General features: G+C 40.5%; 1 pseudogene; it reads right to left on the bottom strand.

Annotated features, from left to right (window-relative positions):
- Positions 1-857: 857 nt before the first annotated feature.
- LOC106845761 (myosin-4-like) lies at positions 858-23,265 on the bottom strand (annotated as a pseudogene).
- Between the last annotated feature and the right edge of the window lie 1,696 nt (positions 23,266-24,961).

Raw genomic sequence — 24,961 nt, 5'->3', positions numbered from 1 at the left:
CTCAGTGCTCTCCCAGTCCTTTCTTTAGACAAGTCTTAGAATCCTGCCTTCATTCTGCATTCTCGTTCATTTCCATCACTGTTATCTCTAAGTTGGACCATTTTAATAGCCTTAACAGTCTTCCCAGGCTCTGGTCTTCCCATCCGACTCCATCCTCCATAATACTGCCAGAATTGTGTCGACTCCCCTCCTTGTGAAGTCTCACCAGTTGGAGGCATGTCCTAATTCCTCAACACTGCCTATGAGGCTAGACCCTTCACAGTAGGTCTTAACTTCTGTCTCTGGCTTCATCTGATGTCTTTCGCTCATGGAGCCCATGCTTAAACTCTTCTGAAATCTCATGCTTGTTTTATCGTCTTAGAATGATCATCTCCTTTTCTTTTTCACCTGATAACTATCTACTAATCTTTTAGGAGCTTGCTCACAGTCTCCTTAGAAAATCCTTTCTGGACTGCTTAGGTGAGCAGCCCACTCTGTTTTATTGCCCCACTTTGTTGTCATACTTCTGTCAGAATATGCATGTTGTACCATAATCTGTTTGAATTGCTGTCTCTCATGCTGGCTTGAGCTCCTCAGTGGCAGGGATGATTGTCATATGCTTGGTGCCCATTTCTGTACAGGCACACACTTGGTACTCAGTAAAACTGGTTGAATGGAATTGAGCGTGCATTAACCATCTTTGTGTTTTCTCAGAGCACTTCATTTCTTTTGCCTTCTGTTAAAGTTGGTTCACTGACCACATCCATTTCTGTCATCATCTCTGCACGCAGTAGGGGCTTAACAAATGCTGAATAACTGAATTAGTTCTAATAGCACTATGGAGCTTGTAATTAAGAGACACGTGTATTTTTAGATTGCAAAATTCTCTGCAGATTTTATTTCCTTGACATTACAGTGACATATGACAGTGACAAAGAACTTCACATTTTGTGCATTTCTTTGGTCACTTTTAGCATTTGGATAAATTACTCTTCACTAATGACTTTTGTGTGAACCTCCCGGCTCTTCACCCGCAGCTTATTGACCTGGGACTCGGCAAAGTCAGCCCGTTCCTTGGCCTCCTCCAGCTCATGCTGGAGCTTGTGGAATTTGGAGAGGTTGACGTTAGACCGTTCCTCCTGAGAAAAGAAATGCATTTGAGAGAACAGGAAAACTTGACATTTTCTGGTTCTTATTGCCTTTGTTACTAGAAGTAGCTACGAGGTTTGCTTCATGAATGAGAAAGCAAAAGAAAAACCTTAAGGAAGTTTTCAGAATTAACAGGATGAGAAAGATAGCTGCAGCCAAATGAAAAAGAAATGTTCTGAGATGGATTTATTATGAAGTTAAATAAGACTTGGACATCAGAGCCCTCATTTGCACAGCCCCTATGAGTGCTGGGAATTGCTGGGAGTTGTAGAGTGTTCTAGATAGGGAGGGAAGTGGGTTGTACCAAGAAGCATTTCTGGACTAACGTGTCTGGAAAATTGCTTAAAGAGGTCTCAGAAGAAATGAACCTGAATCTCTAAGGCTCCAGTAATTAGTAGTAACATTTTTCATTCTAAATAAATATTCATTTTCATACCTAATTTTGTATTCCCAATTTTGTGTTCTTTGCCTTAAAGAAAGCCTCTTAAATTCTAGAAACTTCAGACTGCACAAAACCTAGACCTGCTCCTGAACCTTAATTTTTAATACCAAACATACTTGATTATTGTTAGTGTCTGCTTGTAAGTATAAAGCACAAGCCCTACCCCAAGAATATTTAAGGTGCTCTACCATGTGCCACCACATGGCTCATGAAAAATGGATTATTAATTTTTGGTTGCTTATTTACATTTGTTGGCTCTATATTTTAAGTGCATAAATAGCATCATTATTGATACAAAAATGAGCCAAGAATCTTTCATTTTTGGGAATTTGACAGTATTTGAAATACTCTCTGTGAAGATACAGCCTCTTCAGCTTGTCTCTTATAAGCTTTAACTTTGGTTTGTAATTTGTCCACCAAGTCCTGCAGCCTGAGAACATTCTTACGGTCCTCCTCAGTCTGAAATGAAAGAGGTAGCAAATAGATACTGTCATTATTCGAAAACTCGTGAAAATAAAATATGGAAAACCTAAAAGGCTGGTCACCTGGTAAGTGAGTTCCTTTACTCTTTCTCTCATGTTTGCGCAGACCCTTGACAGCCTCAACATTGCGCTTCTGTTCACTTTCAACCTCATTTTCAAGCTCCCTCACCTGGAAGAGAACAAAGGAGTTTAACAATTGGCTGTAACTAGCTGCGTGAACAGGCCAGGAATTGAGTGAAGTGGTGGAGACCCACCCTGGCCTCCAGTTTCTGGATCTGCTTCTTCCCACCCTTCAGGGCCAGCTGCTCGGCCTCATCCAGACGCTGCTGCAGGTCCTTCACCGTCTGCTCCAGGTTCTTCTTCATCCGCTCCAGGTGGGCGCTGGTGTCCTGCTCCTTCTTCAGCTCCTCAGCCATCATGGCCGCCTAATTCACAATAAAACAAGATCAGTTGAGGCAGCTGAGATAGCACATCAAGATTCAAGTTTGACCACCACTGTGTTGCCCTCTGCTCACATCAGTGATGGCCTTCTTGGCCTTCTCTTCTGCATTGCGAGCTTCCTGGACAATGTCCTCCACCTCTCCCTGCAGCTGGGAAATGTCTGTCTCCAGCTTCTTCTTGGTGTTGATTAAGCTGGTATTCTGTTTCAAGTTAATAAAAAAGAAGAAAAGCAAATTTCATTATAACTATTTACATTTTCATTTTTACTAGTGTACACAGGCATAAATTATTGATCGTTAGAAATAATTCAGAATAAAAACCAAGTCAAAAGTTGATTCTAAGTATATGCCTTCTTTTCCTTCTACCCATATCTCTGTTAATAAAAGTTCTCTTAAATTCTTCCAGATAAAATTTAATTTTTAATACCAAACACATTTGACTGTTGTCAGTGTCTGCTTGTAAGTATAAAGCATAAACCCTACCCAAAGAAAATATTTAAAGTGCTTCACTATGTGGCACCCCACGGCTTGTGAAAAATGGATTATTAATTTTTGGTTGTTTATTTACATTTCTTGGCTCTCTATTTTAAGTGGATAAATAGCATCATTATTGATACAAAAACAAGCCAAGAGTCTTTCATTTTTGGAAAGTTGACAGGATTTGAAATATTCAGTCAATTCAAGGATACTAATAATGAAAAAGAAAACTGCTACATTTTAACTTGATTTTAAAATTATTTGTAGTATCTGATTTTAACTTTTTCATGATGGCTATTTCCATATATTATAACTTTAAAAAGTATACGTTAATATATGTTTATTATAAAAAAATAGTAGAACATGCAAATTTGTAAAAAAAGAGACAATAATTATTGTACTCTCACCACCCAGAGGTAATCATTGGTAACACTTTTCTTTGTCCTTCTAGATGTTTCCTGTATATTTTTAACAGAGAGGATCATACTTTATATATCATTTTTAAGTTGCTTTTTTTACTTACTGTGTTGTGAACATCTTTCCATGGCAACAAATGGCTGTATTTTCGCCACTGTGAGGCTATGCCACCATTTATTTAACAAGTCCATTGTAAACGACAAATGCTGACTAGCAGTAATGATGGCCTCTATGAATTCGAACATAAGAGCTTCTTTTTATATCCCATGAAGTTAGCTTTATGTGCATACACAATATGTAATTATTACCTGTGGCTTATTCTTTCTCCTGTATTTTATTCGCTTAGCTATTTGCAGCTTAGAGTTGCAAAAGACAAGATGGCCACCAATGTTATGTATATAGTTATTAGTAGGGGGTCTTTGTGCTTTTTTACAAAAGTTCCTAGAACTCTAAATTATTTCAAATCAACATGATTATGTCAGTCCATAAATATACTTGTGAATCAGCTAGGCCTCAGTATGTACTTCCTGATGTACATTTTCCAGAACTTCAGCAAGGGACCCTTGCCAAGATTACTCCTTACTTTATAACAAGCTTATCCTGTCAAATTGTCTTCAACTACAGGGAGTGCATTTGCTCAACCATAGTCCTGAACCTCACCTGGGTGTGTAAGAGTTGCACATGCTCACTAGCATCCAGAAGCTCTTGCTCTGCCACTCTCCTGCTCCTCTCAGTCTGTTCCAGGGATGCCCTCAGCTCTTCAATCTCTGCCTGCATCAGGTTAGCTCTGCGCTCAACCATTGCCAGTTGTTCTTTAAGATCATCTTGGCCTCTGATGGCATCATCCAAATGTAGCTGAGTGTCCTACACAGAAAGAGAAAATGACTCTTACTCATGCTCCAATTAAAGCAAATGCAAATTTAGGGTCATGGACACATGTTGATCTTAATAACTTAGAGTATGATTAGATAGGAAAAACTTGCAAGTCCCTTTAATGACAAATTTTTTGTAGCCCAGGATAGCAGTTCTACTCAAAAGAACATGATGTTATATTATTTTAGATCCTGAATCATAAAAGAATACCATGGCTAAAACTACAAAATTTTGGATCAGGAAAGTATCCTTAGAGATGAGCTAGTCTAATGGCGTTATTATATATATTTATATATTAAACAAATATAGATATATGTATTTTATAGATATTTATATATTATAAATAGATTATATATAAATAGGTTATATTATAAATAGATATTTATATACATCAAACAAATGAAGTCCACATAAATGGAGAGATCTGTGCAGTGGCCTCTTTCATCACTTCCTTTGTCTCCCCACCCCACTTCTCTTCACTTGAAAGTATAAACTCTGTCCTGGGCTTTCCAGAGTTAAGCTATTTTTCAGCTATGTACATAAAATTTTCAACTGATTACCATATTACTTAGATGATTTATGGCAAATAGCCCTCCTAAAATTTAAAATTGGAGTTACACAATTACACACAGACTGTGTGACATCGTGTGTGTTTGTCCAATGTACCTTCAGTATTCCTTGTGTGTTTCTAAGACTCCTCATTGCCTCAGTAGCCTGGCAGTTGGTGTGGTTCAGCTGAATTTCCATTTCATTAAGGTCTCCCTCCATCTTCTTCTTGATCCTCAGGGCATCATTTCTGCTTCTGATCTCAGCATCTAGGGTGCTCTGCATCGATTCCACAACTCTGAGATGGTTCCTCTTTAGCTGATCGATTTCTTCATCTTTTTCAGAAATTTTCCGGTCAATCTCAGATGTCACCTGATTTAACTCAAGTTGAATGTGAAGGATTTTGCCTTCTTCATGCTCAAGAGATGCCTTTCAAAAAAGCAACACTGAAGTTAACTAAAGAGCTTTTTTTCCTTTTGCACATTATGGTGATTTGTCCAAGAAGGTATTAAAAAAACTCATGAAGTTTCATACATTTTAATTTTGCCTATTCTGCATTTCCAAGGTACAATTCAGTATTTCTCACTGAATTACATGAGTTATCCCTTAAAGGCTTGCAACACAATACACCTGAGTTGCTATTAATTTTTCCATTTATTTATGATGTGTAGCTGAGTAAACGGAACACGTACCTCTGCCTCCTCTAGGGCAGCCTGTAGTTCGTTCTTCTCTTGATCTATTTGTTTCTTCACTTTCTCCAATTCATGGCTATGCTTTCCTCCCTCTGCAATTTGCTCGGTCAGGTCAGAAATCTCCTCTATGGTTTAATAATAAAATACCAAATTCAGTCGAGAAAAAGGAAAAATTGAAAAGATCCCTCCATACCATTTTTGAAATAGAATGATTACAAAGACTCACGCTGCAAGTTCTTATTCTCTCGCTTTAGCGTTTCAAGTTGGTCCAGGGATTCCTCGTAGCCATTCTTCACCTTGAACAGCTCAGTGCTGAGAGAACGGGACTCCTTCTGGGAGGCCTCCAGTTCAGCCTGAGTTTCTTCATTTTTCTGTTTCCATTCTGATAGGACCTGGAAGGACATCAGAACTAAGCTTCTATAACCAAGAATCATGCCAGTTTCCCCATAGGAAGCTGGTCACTGTGGACCACCTTGTCAAAGTTCCTTTGCTTCTTATCGAGGGCTGCGCAGGCGGCATTAGATCTCTCCACGTCAATCATGAGGTCCTCCACTTCATTCTGGAGCCGCTGCTTTGTCTTTTCTAGAGAGGCGCATTTGGAATTCACGGCTTCCACATGTTCCTCACCATCCTGCAGACACTGGGCCAGCTTCTTCCTGAAAAGTTGGTCAGTGTGAGTGACCAAGAGTGGATTCAAAGTTACCACAGTGAACTTTAGAAAGCTGCTGACTAGGAAAGCATGCTTTCCCCAAGAGTTTTTGCTCCTATGTCCACAAGTTAAGATTTTCTAAAATATCTTCTCAGTAGCCATTTTATCTGTTCTAGAATTCTATTTTCTCTAGTGAATTCTTATTTATATCTCAGGAGTTGTCAAATATATTGTTGAGGCCATTTTTTGTGTGTGTGGTGGTGGTGGTGTGTGTGTGAGAGAGAGATTGATTATGAGTACGCACTTTAGCTGAGTGAGCAATGTGAGGATGTGAGGATGTGAGAGTGAGGAAGAAGTCACAGCCAGGAACAGGAGGCATATCTTCAAAGAATGTTAGCATTGAATAGGATCCTTAAACATTTTCTAGTATAGTCCTCTTTACAAAGAGGAAACTGTGGCCCAGAATGACGGGTCCAAGGTCATAGAAGTAGTCAGTTACTTTCTGGGTTTGGTCACCCCAGACAATAAATATTATTCCATTATTATTACACTTCCCACATATCATCCAAAGTCTTACTGCTCTCTTCCCCACCCCACCTAATTCATGACCTCTCCAGCCCACACGCTTATCCAGAGTGCTCCCTCTGCACATGCTTGCCAAACCCTCTCATTCTGTTTCATTCTAACAACTACTGAGATAAATCAAATTTAGGGAAGCTTCCTTCACAGGGAAGATAATGGTTATTTTCCTTCGATGTGTAACTCCCATGAGTTTTATTCCACAAAAAGTGTATTATTAGTGAATAAGTTCATTGATACTGGTTGTTAGTTAAATGATGACAGAGTATGATAGTTTTATTCTGGACTTCCAATACTCCAGGTAGGAATAAACTGATTATCGTTAATTAAAATATTCATAATAATGTGCCAGATAGTCTCCATTTTTCCTTATATTAAATGAAATTAGTTCTACTTAATTCATAAAGGGTATGCTGATAATTATCAATTCATTTTGGTGGAAAGAAATTTAAGACACATTTGTAAGAGACCAGAAGGGGAGGAGGGCTCTGGTCTTGGCCCATTCTCCAATAGGCATACACTGGGCTGTAAGAAGGAGAATATACTTAATTAGAGTATATTTGATTGTATTTGAATATATTTGATTGTAGAGTGGGAATACAATAAAATAGGATGAAATCCTGTACTTATCTCCATGCCTCGATTATTCTGTCTTTTATTTTGCCTTTGCTGTTTTTTTCTGGGGGGAGGGGTGAGGAAGATTGGCTCTGAGCCAACATCTGTTGCCAATCCTCCTCTTTTTTTGCTTAAGGAAGATTGTCACTGAGCTAACATCTGTGGCAATCTTCCTTTATTTTATGTGAGATGCCACCAAAGCATGGTTTGACGAGCAGTACTACGTCTGCCCCTGGGATCCGAACCTGTGAACCCCCAGCCACTGAAGCGGAGTGCCCGAACTTAACAACTATGCCACCAGGCTGGCCTCCCATGTTCTGTTTTTTAACTTTTTATTTCTTTCTGCCCTCCTCACTAAGAGCTCATACTTGGCCTCCTCCAGCTCCTCTGTGCGCTGGATGGCATCCGTCTCGTATTTGGTCCTCCATTGGGCAACCTCACTGTTGGCCTTAGACATTGACCTCTGCAGCTCAGCCTTGGCTTCCTGCTCCTCCTCATACTGTTCCCGCAGCAGGTCACAGTCATGGCGGGCTGACTGCAGGGCATGGGCCAGAGCACTCTTGGCCTGGACCAAGCAAAAAGTGTGCAATGTAAGTTTACGTACTCATCATTGATATTCTCTATGTGAAGTTCAATAGGTATGTCATGCTGCAAAGCTCAAGTGATTGAAAGTATCAACAGGAAATTCTCACCTTAGACTCCTCTTCTAGCTGCCTCTTTAATTCCTCAATCTGTTGTGTAAATGCTTGTTTGCCTCGGGATAGCTGAGAAACCAGAGCATCTTTCTCATCTAGCTGTCGTGAAAATTCACCTGTGAAAGACAAAACATGAGTGATTCAGTTCTGTTGTCTAGGTGAAGAACAATTTAAAGAATGAAATAACATTAGAACTCTTTTATTTCACATGATGAAAAGAATAAGTGAAGAGCTCTGGTGCTGTTGAGAAGGTTATTTCTTGCTTTTTCAAAAAAGTGTGAACTTTCTTTGATATTTTAGGATTTGGGCATTTTTTTTGAGTAATCCTGAGGCAACAAAACTCTCCTCAGTTCAGGGAGCTTAATTTTTTTCCAATTATAGCTTAAATTGTTCTTTTCACCATCTCACAATAAAAAGATGAAGGAATAACTAATCAATGATAAATGGGTGTACATGGCCCGAGAAGTGGTTTGCGTTTGATAGGTAAACACAGGTGGCGGCTCGCCTTTCATTCTCCACCTCTCTGCGGGCTGCTTATATTCATTTACTGACCTGATTCTGTCTGTAAACGTGCCTTCTGCGCTGACGAGTCATTGATTAAGCGTTGCTGCTCCTCTTCCTTCGTTTTCACTTCACTAAGCTGGTCCTCTAGGGTGCGGCACATTTTCTCGAGGTTTCCCTGTGGTGGGAAATAGAAAACAGGAAAAGATGATATATTTCTGTTTGTATCTCTGGGATTTGAAGGTCTGTAACTACTTGTGGAAAGGGGCTGAGTTTTATTTACTTTTCTATCTACCTCAAAGCCCTGCTCAGTGCCTTGGATGTAGAGGCACATAATTTTGGCTAAATGAATAAATAAATGATTGTGAAAATTATATAGTTTTTATATGTTTTCTCCGTAACTGCATTCTTTCACAGTGATAGTAACAAAGTTTAGAGTGAATTCTACAAATAATATTTGAAGGCTGAAATGATTCAATTTAATATAGTAATGCCTATTAAGAGTAATTTTAAAATTTGAGATAACATCTAAAATTTGTACAGTTACGTTAGATATGGTCATATATAAATATCGCCATATAGACATCATATAGTCATATAGATATTGACCATTTTGAATTGTTGCAAATAAAGATGAGAAGGGGACAAGTTAATAAAGACCTTGGCTTTGGAGACAGTCTCCATGTTGCTCGCCAGGTCATCGATCTCCATCTTCAGCTCACTCTTCTCCTGCTCCATTTTCTGCTTGACCCTCTGCAGGTTGTCTATCTGCTCCCCGAGCTCGGCCACACTGTCCGTGTGCTTCTTCCGCAGAGCGGCCGCCGTGGCTTCATGCTGCAGGGTGGCCTCCTCCAGGTCCCTGCGGAGTTTCTGGAACTCAGCCTCCCGCTTCTTGTTCATCTCAATCTGGGCTGAAGTCGCCCCACCAGCTTCTTCGAGCCTCTCGCTGATCTCCTCCAGTTCCCGGGAGAGGTTGGAGCGCTGCTTCTCTGCTTTGGCCCGGGAGGCGTGCTCTGCCTCGATTTCCTCCTCCAGCTCCTCAATGCGGGCCTGGGAGTGACATATCGACATTCATGTGAATTCATGGCAGTTTTGATTCCTGTAATGCCCAGAAAAAGTGGAAGTTGTGACTTACTTGTAACTCCTTGATCTTCTTCTGCAGCTGCATCGCAAGGGCCTGTTCATCTTCGATCTTGCTTTGCAGATTGCTCATTTCAAACTCTTTCCTGTTAGTAGAGTGACACATTAGCTCACAGTCAATTCTTCATCAGTCTTCTTTTATGTATAATCGAGTGTCTTTATACTGCCGGTGTTGAGGGAGTGATTAGTGCATGGTTGACAAGTCAATAATGTACCATTTTCATTAAATATGAAAGTCTAAGATGTGATTATTTGCTTTTTTTTCCATAGGCCATGAAGTAATATTTTAGAGATCTTTAAAACATATATTTAATTTGAATTGACAGATAGCAAGCAGGTTACAACTGAATTGTATCATACTCACTTTTTGAGTTTCTCATCAAGTTGCTGTTTGTCATTTTCTATGTCCATTGTGGATTCTTGGCCAATTTTAGGTCACCCTCCAGTTTTCTCTTGGCTCTTTCTAAGTCCATGCGCAGTTTCTTTTCTTGTTCCAGAGATCCTTCAAGCTAAATTTATAATAGATTTTATTTATTTTAGTTCTTAAGCACTGAACCATATGTTACTAGCCCGCAAAGATACACAGAGAATTTTAAAAGATACACCAAATAGCATGAGAACTTTATTTATTTATTTATTTTTTGTTTTTTGTTTTTTTTTGGAGGAAGATTAGCCCTCAGCTAACTACTGCCAGTCCTCCTCTTTTTGCTGAGGAAACCTGGCTCTGAGCTAACATCCGTGCCCGTCTTCCTCTAGTTTATACGTGGGACGCCTACCACAGCATGGCTGCCAAGCAGTGCCATGTCCGCACCCGGGATCCGAACCAGCGAATCCCGGGCTGCCGAGAAGCGGAACGTGCGAACTTAATCGCTGCGCCACCGGGCCGGCCCCGATGAGAACTTTAAGTATTAGTTTCACATCAGCAGTTAAAGGCTTATGAACATCATTGACAGTTGCATGTCACAGTAGTTCATTTTGTCCTAAGAGGAAACACCGTGCTTCTCACACTTACATCATCCACTTGCTGCTCTAGCTTGGTTTTAGCTTTGGTCAGAGTGTTGACTTTGTCCTCTTCTGCCTGCAGGTCATCCAGGGTCTGCTGGTGGGCCTCTTGGAGGGCCTTCGTCTCCTTGGTCAGCTTAGCGATGGTTTCGTCCAGGCCTGCCATCTCCTCTGTGAGGTTTTTCACCTTGGAAAATTAAGAAGAAATGGTCTCAGCAATAAAGCAGCTTTGTTGGATGGCAGAACCTCTATATGATGGAGCAGATTATGATTCATACCTTATTTTCTGTGGCATGTTTCTCCTTGTCAACCTTGGCCAGTGTCAGCTCAAGGTCATCAATGTCCTTCTTGAGCTCTGAGCATTCGTCCTCCAGTTTCCTCTTCTTGGCTGTCAGCTCAGCGTTGATCTCTTCCTCATCCTCAGCTCTCTCAGTCGCCTCCTTGATTTTGGCCTCCAGCTGGATTTTGGTTTTAATCAGCTGGTCACATCTTTCCTCTGCATCAGCCAAACTATCTGCTTCCTAAAGGGGGAAATTAAGCACTTTCATTTGTCTAAGCTCTATCTGCAAACACACAAAAACTTATGAAAAGGTGGAAACTGCAATGACTCAACCGGTTCAGTCCATACGTTCGCCAACTAACTTGACAACTTTTAAAAATCCAGTGGACAAAATGTTAGTAATTTTAATCTACTGATTAAGTATAATAACAGATTTCCTCCAAATATTCATGTGTGGAAGGTCAAACCAGGAAGACTAGCCTTTTGGCAAAATATATACCTTTGCTACTTTGGAAAAGTCACTTATTCATGCTAGGACTCAGTTTTCTTGCATTTGAGGGGGGATTAATTTAGCCCTTTTCTGCCCTGGTGAAAATGACATAACTTCTATTTTATGCACAAAAATATTCACTAAGGAGAGAACAGTCTAATCTAATAGAAGGTTTTATAAAGAAAGGAAATGGTCTGTGGATATTTTTGTGACTTTGCTCACTGATGACCAAACTATGTGTGAACGTGCGTTGAACATATGCAACGTAATTGGTGACTTTGCATCTATTGCCTCTTTAGGTCTGAGTCTTAGTATTTTTGAAAGGCAAACAATTCCAACAAATGTTTCAATGGAAGCTATTTATTTATAAACCTTAAATTAAAAAATTCTCACATCCCGTCAGATAGTGATTGTACAATATGTAATACTCACAGATTGAACTTGGAGCTGTAAGTCATTTTTCTCTTGCGTCAGAGCTACCATTTTCTCTTCAAGTTCTTTCCTTTTTGCCTCTGACTTAGCCAGCTCTTCTTTGGTCTTCTCGAATTCTTCCTTCATGTTGGCCATCTCTTTCTCTGTCTCTGCACTCTTGAGGAGGGGCTTGATCTTGAAATACAGCTTCATCCAGGGCCAGTGCTTCACATTCATGAAGGCACGGACATTGTACTGGATGCAGAAGATGGACTCTCTGTAGGAAAGGAAAAAAGATACAAATGAACAAGAAGGTGAAAAGTGACCATCCCTCAACAAAAGTAATGACTGCATTGGATGCAACTATGAAAATGCGGGGAAGAAGATCTTATACTTGGTCCCTCACCTCCTCTCCATCATTTTCTTGAACTCCACCCTCATCAGGTACCCTCTACACATGGCTTGAGTGCGTGTGATGAGTTGAGCCAGCTTTTCATCTCGCATCTCCTCTAGAGTTCCCAACAGTCCAGCTTTAAAGAAAACCTTGCCAAAGAACAAGTTAAATATGTTATTTCCACTCCTGAGAAAGGCTAAAGATGATGAAATTATGATAGAAATTTGGGTTGGTGGTACCTTGGTGTGACCAAATTTGTACTGGGTGTGGTCAATGTCAATAGACCCTAGAAGTTTCTCAGAAGCTTTCTTGCTGTCAATGAACTGACCCTCTGGGGTAGCACTTGCATTTAGAACCTTGTATCTGTCAGAATAAAAAAATATAAAAATATGTTTTTTTTTCACTGAAAAAAAAGGTGGAACTCTTGGTAGCTATCATTGAAAAAAGGATAGATTGAGTTTTGGAGGAAAAACTTCATTAAAACAACCAGTGCTTTTACAGTGCTTCTCAGTAAAACCTGGGAAGATATGGTGAAAAACTTGTGATAATATAAATCAAGCCTTTTTTTAAATGATCACCTTTCAAATAATTGCATTTCATTTTTCGAGGAAAAGTTAAAAAATGTTTGAACTATGTGGTGATTTTTATGTAAACTAACACATTGAAAGGGAAAAATAATGAGACACTAACCTCTGTTTGAAGTCTGCGTAAAGGATCCTGCTTGGGAATCCCTTCCTGCAGATGCGGATGCCTTCCAGCACACCATTGCACCTCAGCTGGTGCAGGACAAGTTCATGCTCCACGGCCCCTAAAAAAGAGATATGTTTTCTATATAACAGTCCAATGAAAAGTCACACTGGAGTCTTATCTGGATATGAGATGTGCCTTACCAGGAGTTTTAGTTTCTTTGGGGATGATACAACGTACAAAGTGAGGGTGAGTGCTCCTCAAGTTGGTCATCAGCTTATTTAAATTCTCCTGTAAATCCACATGCAAAGTTTTTAAATAATTTGTTTGCATCTTGAGAGTTCCTATCAATGTGCATAGTTAATGTGCCCCCATTTCACATTTTAATGAGCTATCTCAATGAAGACCAAATCACAATGACCAAGAGAAATCATGCATATGGAGTACAGATAGGAAATGATGGATTACACAAAACCAGTCACCCTCAGTTTATGTTTCTCAAGCACTGCCAATCAGAGAAGAAGTACATTAAGACTTTGGTCGTATGAAGTAGATGTAACTGAATACAGTGCTTGCTTTTAAGAGAGGTTTTGATTTCACGTGAAATTTGTTCAATGCCAGATCTTTTAGATTTGGGGCTTAAAGGGGGAAATCTCTCGTTTATCTTAAGGTTTGTTGTGAAGAGACACACCGTGGGTATTCTTTTTGTTAAATTTCTTGTAAGGAATTTTTCATATTTTTTTAGTACATCACTGCTTTCTTCAGTTTCACCATAGATTTCTTTTTAAAAAATTTTATAAAGTTAAAGTTTATAAAGTTAAAATTTTTTTACAAAAGTAATCCTTTGAAATTCAAGAATATACCATACCCTGAAAAGAGCTGACACTGTCTGGAAAGAAGAACCTTTTTTCTTGCCACCTTTCTTTCCACCACCACTTTCTGAAAAATAAAATAGAAAAATTAAAATTATTTGCAACAGCCTTTTAAATACTATCCATAGACAGCAGGACTGCCAACATTTCCTTTGGAATTTAAATTTGCACTCATTCACTTGTATGCTTCCTATTCTTCTTTCCGTGTCTTCCTTCCTTCAGTTGTGGATTAAGAAAATGTAAGCATTGGCTCACATTATAGGCATCGAGGAAAACAACGACAATAGCAAATAGGAACTGTGAGTGAAAAGCGTAGGTGTGGGGGAGGCATGGGACACCTCTACTCAAATCTGCAGTCTGTTCCCTGAAGGCAGTGCCCAGGAGACAGAGTAGCAAGGCCTCCCTAGTGCACACATCCCCCAGAGGAGGTAAAGCTTCCTGCTTGGTCCCAGGTAGGCGAGCCCCTCCTGACCCGCGGGAGTCCTGTTTCCTCTTTGCCTGTGCTTCCATGCTGTTGCCTGCACCTCTGGTCTTAGGGGACTTAAGAGAACAGACTTCAGTTGCTCAAGCACTAGTGCCCTGACAAAGAATTTCCTCACCTCCAGCTTAGCTGGATCCTTGAAGGAACTAGTACTATTGAAATGGTAGAAAATAGCTGTTTGACCCTGAGCAGTCACTTAACCTCTCTGAGTCTCTGTTTCCTCGTTGGTGGAATAAGCCATGTACTAAATGATCTAGAGTGTCAATTTTAGCTCTGAACGTCTAAGCTCTTAAGACTGTACCAAGCTTGTTAAATATACTTCCTTTCATTAGAACCATATTGGCCAGTATTTTCTTGTTAGGTTTTGCTATAACTATATCTGTCTCAGATGAACAGTATATTTCTATTTTGTGACTCTAGGAACATATTAATGGCATTAAAAATGACCACCTCTCCTGCTTGTCCCCCAGCGAAGAGGAAAGCCAGAGTCTTCATTGCAGATTTCTGGTACAGCCCAACCACGGTCTCATTCAGGGGGTCCTTGTTCTTGTCAAGCCAGCCGGTAATGTTGTAGTCCACGGTGCCAGCATAGTGCACCTGCGAGAAGTGGGCCTCAACCTTGCCTTTGGCAGTTTGGGCTTCTGGAAATTGTTGGACTTTCCAAGATGCTGTTCATACAGCTTGTTCTTGAAGGAGGTGTCTGTGGCCTTGGGGAACATGCACTCCTCTTCCAGGATGGAGAAGATGCCCATAGGCTGAAAGAATAAAAAGAAACAAAAACCATTAGCATTTGGTCTGCTTGTAGAAATAATATGTAACATTAGGATCCTATTTGAGTAAATTCATCCTTGAATTCCTTATAGTTAATGAAAACTCATGCCTTTGGTGAGAAGTTGTTCGTTTAACAAATATTTCCTGGGTGCTTATCAGGATGCAGGCACTGTGTCAGGCTCCGGGATTGATGGAGAGTAGGATAAATGGAGGGCGTGCCCTCGTGGAGTTGGGGTCTTTGCCCCAAAGGCTTTAGAGCCATATTTCTCCAAGAGTGCAAACTGGTTGCATCAGAATCACTTGATAAAAATGTGGATTCCAAGGCTCCATCCTCCACTTAGCAAAAAGTATTTCTGGGGCGAGATTAGGGAAATCTGCAAATTTTTTAAGTGCTTGTGGTGATTGTTGGGCACAACTGAAGTTCGAGAGCCTCTGCTTTAGAACACTAGAAATTCATATTTCAAATGCCAGTGATAATGAATCTGAGGATGGCAAAGAAATAAGAAGTAAAAGCTACTTTCATCAGTGCTCTTTTTTAAGGAAAGGTGGCTGTAAACACAAGGCTTGCATTGCAAGCTGTGGGGAAATATAGAGTTCTGGACTTTATAGAAAAGATTCAGTCTCCTTTTACCAGAATGCCCACCTCACAGTTGGCAAAAGAAGGAATTTTTCCTGATTTTGTTTACAAGTAGAAATCTTTTCCCATAGTCTGTACCAAGGATTTACACTTTTAATTTAAGTACCGTTCAGCAGTTTACTCTGCAATCTCAAAAAGCAAGCGAACCTTCTCGATGAGCTCAATGCAGGCAGCCAGGTCCATGCCGAAGTCGATGAACTCCCACTCGATGCCTTCCTTCTTGTACTCCTCCTGCTCCAGCACAAATATGTGGTGGTTGAAAAACTGTTGCAGTTTCTCGTTGGTGAAGTTGATGCACAGCTGCTCCAGGCTGTTGAACTAAGTAGAAAATACAAATTAACATTCATCTGATAATAAAGGCTTCTCTTGGAAAGGAGCTTTTCTTCGTTGGTTAGCCTCACTGCCCTCTTAGCATGGTATGGCTAGGTCGTGCCTATAGCCACCCCCTCTACCCTCCTGTGTCTTTTCTGCTGCTGCTGGCTAGGAAGTGTCATCACACTTCGATACCATTCCTGTCATCTCAGTTCACACAGGTAGGAAATGACAGAGGTGGGATGTGAGTCCAGATCTATCTCAGCCCCAAGTTCATGACCTTTCATGGACTTTTGGTTTTATTTCATGTGTCAATTTAATTTACAGTGCAGCTATTTTTCATAGACCTTTTCCAGTATTGACCTCTGCAGCAAGATTTGTAATTTTCTGCCACAAAGTTTCTACTAACTCATGTCAAAGATCTCAAAGCCAGCGATGTCCAAGACCCCGATGAAGTACTGCCTGGGCTGCTTGGTGTCCAGCTGCTGGTTGATGCGGGCGACCATCCAGAGGAACATCTTATCGTAGACGGCTTTGGCCAGGGCACCGACTGCGTTGTACACCTTCATAGACAGAGTGATGATTGTCGGGCTTATTAAGGACATGCCATGAAGGCCTGGGAGGTGTGTGATTCATTGAGGTCCTGCACTTACCTGCTCTACAGTCTGGCCTTTGGTGACAAACTCATTGCCGACCTTGACCCTGGGGTAGCAGAGGGCTTTGAGCAGGTCAGCAGAGTTCAGACCCTGAAGATAGGCAGCCTTGTCAGCAACTGCAGAGACACAATTCAGGTACCCAAGGTGACCTACTGTGGGCTTCACAATTCACTGGGGCAGAGTTGGAGTGAGTAATTTCATGGAAAGTCTATGTGGGGATAAATTTGCATATGTCCATGGGAAACTCGGCTGTAAAGGAGGCATGAGTTTGGACTTGGCTTTTTGCCTATGTTCTCTCATTAAACCCAGATGGAGGTTTATTTGGTACCTTCAGTGCCATCTGGCTCAGCTTGCTCCTCACGCTGCTTCTGCTTGAATTTCAGGTTCCCGTAATGCATTACTGCCCCTGTGAGCTTATAGATGGACACTCTTTCATCAGAAGTGAAGCCCAAGATCTCAATGGCACTCTACCGGGAGGGACGAGAGGACAAAAGTTAGGCCAGAAAACTGTAACCTATTTAGGAAAATTTATACCATATCCTTAACTACACATACAATGTGTTGTTACTGTCCTTCCCAAACATAAAGGAATTTTTAAAAAAGCTGCATGTGTAACTTACATCTGTGGCCATCAACTCTTCTTGGTCATCAATGCTGGGGACTGTGATCTCCCCTTGACTGACAAAGGCATAGTCATATGGGTTGGTGGTGATCAGGAGCATTTCTGGGTACAGAGAATTCAGGGTATGTGTTTTACATTAGAAGATGTTAATAAAACAGTTAACTTCTAGCTTATAAATTTAAACTCTTTCTTACCAATTAGATCTGGCTTCTTGTTAGACATGATCTGGTAAAAAATGTGGTAGCTTCTTTCCGCCTTTAGCTGGAAGGTAACTCTAGACTTCTCCAGAAGATCTGCAATGGAAAGGAGACATTGGATTAGGGGGAAAAAGTATAAAGTTCTTGGAGTGATTTTGGAGCTTGAGGTCATTAGCTAAATCTCATTGGCCCTTTGGGATTTCAGCTGAATGTTCCCACAAGGTTCCACATATTATGTCTCTACAGACACCATTGCAGTTGCTCTTACCACCCCTACAAAGAAATAAAGCGTGCCAGGCCCAAGACATATTCATTTCTCCTACAGATGATCCTTGGCATTGGGAATATAATTGATTCTTAATAACCCTTCCCTCTTTAGGGTCTGTTTTCCCTTTATAATTGAAGAACTACTAAGAGCACCATTCCTCAAGGGTCAGACTAGAAAGAAATCACATATATTCAGTCCATAGGTCCATTTACCCCTAGTGTTAGTTTTTTCTCAGAAAAATTTGAAATTCACTCTGAGGCTGGAATGTTCAGATAAGCCCAACAGCTCCTGGCAGTTTTTACAGAATCATAGGCTCATGACTGAAGTGGATTAAGTACACTGTGGTCGGTGGATAAGACTGGCAATAACCATGGACATGTTTGTCAGCAGACTGGTGTTTCACAGGCTCCAGGCTCAGCAGGAGCTGCAAATGTTCCTCCAAACCATCATTCATCATTCTTGGATTCTGTTTAGGAGGTTCTGTTACTCACATGTTTCAATATCAGCAGAAGCCAGTTTCCCTGTGGTACCGAAGTGGATCCTGATGAATTTACCCTTGCAAGTAAAAAAGATGATGTTATATACAAGACTTGAAGCACACAAGAAAGCTGAGATTGAAATAATAATTCAGGCCTGCTTTCCCAGGCATTAAGGGCTGAGAAAACACCTCTGTGACCGAGAGACTTACAAAGCGAGAGGAGTTATCATTCCTCACGGTCTTGGCGTTGCCAAAGGCCTCCAGTAGGGGGTTGGCACTGATGATCTGATCTTCCAGAGTCCCCTGCAAAGGCAAGAGCAGACCTCACATCTGGGCTCGGGAGCTTCTTCCCTGAGAGCCCAGAGTCAGGCCATGGCAGTCAGACCCACCTGCATTTTGCCGGAAGTAGGTTCCTCCTTCTTCTTCTCCCCAGTAACTGCAATTGTTGCAAAGTACTGGATGACACGCTTGGTGTTCACAGTCTTCCCGGCACCAGATTCTCCACTGCCAAACAGTGAGCAAACTTGTGAGTAAGCGAGCTCTACGACAAGTGACACTCCTTCCACCATCAGCATTTACTGCCCTATGCAGCTGTCTTTGTATGTCGTCGTCAGAGTCTCCTAGATCTTTCTCTTCAGCCTACATACAGCTCTTATTATTTCTGTTGCTTTGCACTGACAAGAAGTAGACAAGTTTGTTCATTAGTCATGTAGCACATATTTCTTGAGTGCTTAAAATGTGCCAGGCTCTGTAATAGGTGCTGAGGCCTGGGCTTGAGGGGTCCGAAAAGCAGCCACTCAACAACTGTGTAGTAAATGAAACAGTTAGCAAAAACCTCTCTGAAGCAATGCAAATCTTCTTCAGCTTCCTTTGACTAAAGACATGACACAAATTACAGCTTTGAAGGAGCAGACATCCCTCAAGTAGGCCTTAAAAATGAACCCCTGCTATGAGTTCTAAACTGCTCAGCCTTCAGAACGTTGTACGTTGCTCACTGCCCTGTACCAGGTGTGACTGTGCACAGAGAAGGGGTTTGCATCTCCCACTCCCAGGAAGGTTCTGTGGAACTTTCAAGACTGGGCTAGCAGATGATGTGATTTGGGACGTTGTTGTTTTACATTCTGATGCAATCTAAACCCTACAGTAAACTGAAAACAGCATCTAGTTCCAGGCTGATCATGCCATTGCTTTAGTATCGATGGGGGCATTAATTAATTTCTCCTTTTGGTTTGTCATTTTCCCAGTGAGAATCAAAGACTAAGAAGTCTCAGAGTAGTAATACGTACGTGATTAAGATAGACTGATTCTCCCGATCTAGAAGGAAAACAGTGGACAGTCAGCATATGTACCAGTTATGCAAACAACACTTCCTATAGGGAAACACTCAGGGCATTGAGGATAAGTGTCATTCTCAATGGAGTTTTTCAGTATATTATTGTAAAGTTATATATGGTCTAATTCTAAAGCTTCTTAGGTTGGGGAAAAGAAACATGTTGTCATTTCTTAAATTCCTTAAGCCCCCACAGGAAGTGTGTCCTTCTGGTTTAAAATAAAGAGCAGTGCTTTCCAAAGCTAGACATGTTCTCTAGTTGTCATCTGTAGATTTCAGTGGCATGGCTTCCTGTTGATTAATGCATATAATTGAGAAATGCATAATATGGTAAGGGTTTGGAGTGTAATTTAATAGGTTAAAATAGTATTAATCAAGCCAAGGTTGAAATTTAGTTTCTAAATGGATCAATTGGCCACACACACACACTCACACGCATCTCTCTGTTTTATGGCCACAGACTGAAACTCCGAGTCTGATCTGCCTTCCCAAATGTGTGCTTAGGGTCATAGTAAGGTCAGGTGAGGAGGGTGCCTCAATCAGAACAAAATCCTTTTAAGGGAGGAAAATAGTTTCTGTTTGTATGCATGTAGCCCCAAATACCATCTTCATTCAAAGAGAGGTTGTCATCCCTGAAATGGGCCTTGACATTTTTAAGGAGAGAACAATACTTCTAAAAGTTTCCAATTCATAATTACTAAGACTGTTAGGTGCTAAAAGGATTAAACACATACTTTTCACTTTTGTACAGACAATATCATTCAGTTGTTACTTAATCTTACCCTTGTTACTCAAATATATAAAATAAATCATGTATTTCCAAGCAAGGAGACTGTAAACAAATTAAACTTAATTGGGATGGAGCAGTAAGATGATCTGGTGAAATCATGGTGGTGGAATCAGGAGAACTGAGTTTTAGCCCTCACTTTAACAATATGTACCTCTCTGTGGTTTAGTAACCTCTTCTCTATGAGGGGATTGGATTCAATTATTTCTGTGGGTCTTTTTAGCTTTAACATTTAGCGTTTATAGGTGGTAATAAAAACAGTTGAGCCGCTCACCAGTCAGCATGAACTGATAGGCGTTGTCAGAGATGGAGAAGATGTGGGGCGGGGCCTCCTGGCGCTTTTTGCCTCGGTAGGCCGTCACCACCTCGGCGTTGTACACTGGCAACCACTTGTAGGGGTTGACGGTGACACAGAAAAGACCTGAGTAGGTCTGCCAAAAAAGAAAAGAAAGGAATATAATTATTTCATGGGGACCTTAATAATGTACAATTTTTCACAAATACTAAGCACCTGCATGAGCAGAAGGCCGAGAGAATGAACTCACGTAGATCATCCAGGCTGCGTAGCGCTCTTTGAGGTTGTACAGCACAGCAGGCTCATGCAGGTGAGTCATCATGGCCATGTCCTCGATCTTGTCATATTTGGGAGGGTTCATGGGGAAGCATTGGTCTTCTTTCACAGTTACTGTCTGTCAAGTCAAATAAGAGAGGCCAGGTCAAAAACTAAGTGTCAGCTAACCTAACCACAAACGAGGCACCATCGAATCATCTCCAGACGTTTTACTCACAGCTCCAGCTTCAGTCTTGGCTGTCACCTTCCCTCCTTCCCTGCTCTGCACTGTTGCTTTCACAAAGGACTCCTTAGGGTCAGCCACAAAAACTGATGTCTTGGCATCGAAAGGCTTATTCTGGGCTTCAATTCGCTCCTTTTCAGACTTTCGGAGGTAAGGAGCAGCCTCCCCAAATATAGCCATTTCCTGGTCTGAACTCATGGCTGCGGGTTATTGATGGAGGCCCAGTCAAAGACCCTGCCTAGCAGAGGAAGAAAAGATATTATAGAAATTCAGAAACTGGACCATTAGGTTCACATTACAAAAAACAAAACACTCTTTATTCACTGACCAGTTGAGCGCTTAGCATCATACTGGGTATGGCTACCTCCAAGGCTTGGCTGGAGGTGAAATGTCAGTCTCTGTGTTCTGTGCCAGTGCTGACAGATGCTTAATCATGGATTTGGAAAGATGTTACTGGCTCATCTACTGTGTGATGTCTTGGCTACTTTTTCTGTTTCATTTGTTATGTATATTAATCTTTATAAGCTGCCTTTCATTGGCTTATCCAAAACACAAAGCTGAAATGATGGCAAGATGTTTTCCAGCTCTTTCATTTATAGTTCCTATTCGAATTGGATTATAAGCATTTTGCAGGCAGGGAGCACTTTTCCTTCTATAGCATCCTTCACCCCTCTTAGAACGCATGCTGGGTACAAGGAAGGGCTCAAAGCTGGCTTCATGAGTTGAAAGAAAATAGAAATATGTTGCTAAAGTTATAGGGCAACTATTTTATATATAGTGAAAATCTTTTCATTATAGATTTGTGATTTACAAAGACTACCTAATAAAGGAAAGCAGGAATATGAGGAGCTTGTCTTGCATTATTTTGTTAAAAAAAGTATATTATACATCAATTGCTCTTGTTCCGGTATCGTAATTTTGACAAACTCGGCTTCTTCACCTCTCTTTCGTATTGCTCAAAGACTTATTATAAAATGTTATTACGTGTGTTTTCTTGCTTTATTTTACTAATATTCTCATAAAAATTTCGCAGAAGTTTTTCTTTTCAAGATCCGTCTGTTGTCGTTTTAACCAACATTCAATAATATTCATAGGTAATCTATTTTATAACAATAAAATACCTTTTCAAGGAAAACTCAAAGCACATGGTTAAACTTTTCCATATTTTCCATTCAAACTACAGTGATTTGGATAACACAATTAAAATTCTGTGTCTTGGTGAAAATGCTCACAATCATTTTTAACATCATATTTTGTAAATTTTCGTTTTACAGATTGAAACAACATGCAGATTTCGACCACTTCTCTAAGACAAGGATTCAGTCCATTCTATTTATCAATTTAGAGAGCATCTCAAGGTTTTTTATATTATATAATACTGAGTAAAAGGAAATTTACATTTCCTCTATAAGTAAATAATAACACTCTGAAATGTATTACGTTATAATTCAATTATTTAAAAGATAATCTGCAATGCTGGAAATAGAAAAAATTGTAGATAAAACTCTTAAAGACTCTGAGAAAGCATTTTCATTTATTGCAAAGGATATACATTAATGAGAACCAGTTTCTAAAGGCCCCCTCAGAGTTTTTTGAGAGGAGCATGATTGGCCATGGAATTGAAATGCTTTTATTTTATAACTCCCTGACCCCTCTCCAAACCACTGCAAAAGATTTCTTATACCCTGAGAGGAATGAGAAAAACATCGGTATCTTACCTTAGAGATGCGGCCTTGAAGTGGGTCAGAACTGTAAGAAAAGAGCAAATTTCTTCTGATTAAATTCTAAACATTCCCGATAATATCATAATTCTTAACTGAGAACCAGGAACTGACTGTAAACACTAAAACATCTAATTAAAATTGCTACAGAGTAAGTTGGTGCTTCACTGGCTGGGCTCCCAGGGGCAGTGGGAGCCAGGATGTGTGGCATGCATGCAGCCAGCCAGACATCCCTTACCATCCTTCAGACAGAGCGCCGTCCTCACACACACTTACCTTGAAGCTTTATGAGGAAAGACAGGTCATACTCATTCCAAGGGTACTTTTATAGGATCAAATATGGAAAACACATAGCCTCCTCCTCTTTCCTAAAACATATTTGGCAAATCATGTTTTTGGCAATGAAGGGCTCCAAGCATAATTCTCCTCATATTAAAGATGTTTGGATATAATTAGAAATATTTCCTCTCACATTGGGTTAAGTATATGAATCAATCTCCTATAAATAATTTGAGTCGCTGGCAGTCTGAGAGTGATCTGCCTTTGGAATAATGTAAGGTGTTGTTTCAAGACAGCTCTGTTCTGGAATGCCTGGACTTTGTTGCTTGCTGCTCTTCTGTTTCGCTGAGTTGCCTGTGTGAGGTCTTTTCAACTGCCTGCACGATTGTAGATATTCTCCTAGGAAGGGAAATTTCTGCTCTTTACCAGAGAGTTATAAACAGATTGTTAGTTCCTCCCAAGAAAGCGTGATGTGGTTTATTTTGCAATTTATTGTGCTTTTTCAAAGATACTTGGAAATTTAATATTAACACTTGCTTCATGAAGAGCAGCCAAAGATAGACAACGTCTTTTGTTTCCTCCAGCTGCCTCTTATTAGTTGTCAAATCACACCACTCCCACTTCAAACTTTTGTTCCAAAACCGGATCGCCTTGCCTTGTGGAGGTGGCCTGCTTCTCTCATTTTTTAAAAAACATACAAATTGCTTGTGAAATCCTGTTTCTTCTATGAAACTCAACATAGGAAAATATTAGAAAACAAGGCATTCCTCTGTCTAAATATGCAGCATGTATGACTTCTCCTCCGTCAGCTACCCATGGTATATATTTCACATCGTGCTTACAAATAATACCTGAACATTGTTTCCTATTCTAATTTTTAATTTAAAAAATTTGTCTGTGTGGCAAATTTGTATCTCTCTGTGTCAGCATTGTCTGTCTGGGACTGAGACCAAAAATGCTTAATATACCTTGTTTTGCAACCACTCCTGTATTATTGCACTTATATTTCAATCGATTTAATGGAAATAGGTTGTCTTAGGAAAGCAGGTATCTGGAGATACTGGTTGTAATGGTCACAGGACTTTATTATTCTAAGGGACCAATCCATACTCCTTATCTTACTAATAAAGCAACTGAGATCCAAAGAATAGAAGAGAGACTTCACAAATCACTCAGCAGTCTAGACCTGGTCACCTGACTCGCTGTCCAGCATGCTTGCTGGTAACACTCTTCTACCTGGAGTAGTTTGAAGCCCTCATCAAGGGTTTTGCAGGAGACGAGCCTCTGAGAGGGCTTTCCTAGCCCACTGCTCACCTGCTTTGTTATCACAGGCACATCATTTTACTTTCTTACATGTCCGTTTTCTTTATCAGGCATCTGAAAAATGTGGGCAATGATTCTCCGGAAGAGGGAACATTTTAATAATGTTCTCAACAGGATTTGATGGGAATTTAAAGACAGCCTTTTGACCTGCTCTGGCTAGATTTTTCAATAGGTGGAAGAAAGACGTTGTTTTGGTCATTACTGCCAAGTTATGAGGCACGTAAGCATTTACAGGTGATGTGGGAACAAAGTGGCAGAGGGGCCAGTGCAGTGAGAAAGGCAGTTCCACACTCTTCCACACTGAGGCCCGCGTGACAGTGTGAATCCTGAGTACCTGGCAAGCTGCCGCCACACATCTACTCCAGTCCTTCTCTCACAGTGCCATGTAAACCAGCACACGTGGGCCTTCTCTTCAGACGGGAAGTTCCCATTCAGCTTTTCCTTAATGCTGCCCAGAAAGGTTATATTTTTGGCTATACATCTCAACTGAATC

The sequence above is a fragment of the Equus asinus genome, chromosome 13 (genome assembly GCF_041296235.1).
Source record: "Equus asinus isolate D_3611 breed Donkey chromosome 13, EquAss-T2T_v2, whole genome shotgun sequence".
NCBI classification, from domain to species: domain Eukaryota; kingdom Metazoa; phylum Chordata; class Mammalia; order Perissodactyla; family Equidae; genus Equus; species Equus asinus.
The sequence above is the reverse complement of the archived record's forward strand: the minus strand, read 5'-3'. Positions and strand labels throughout refer to the sequence as shown.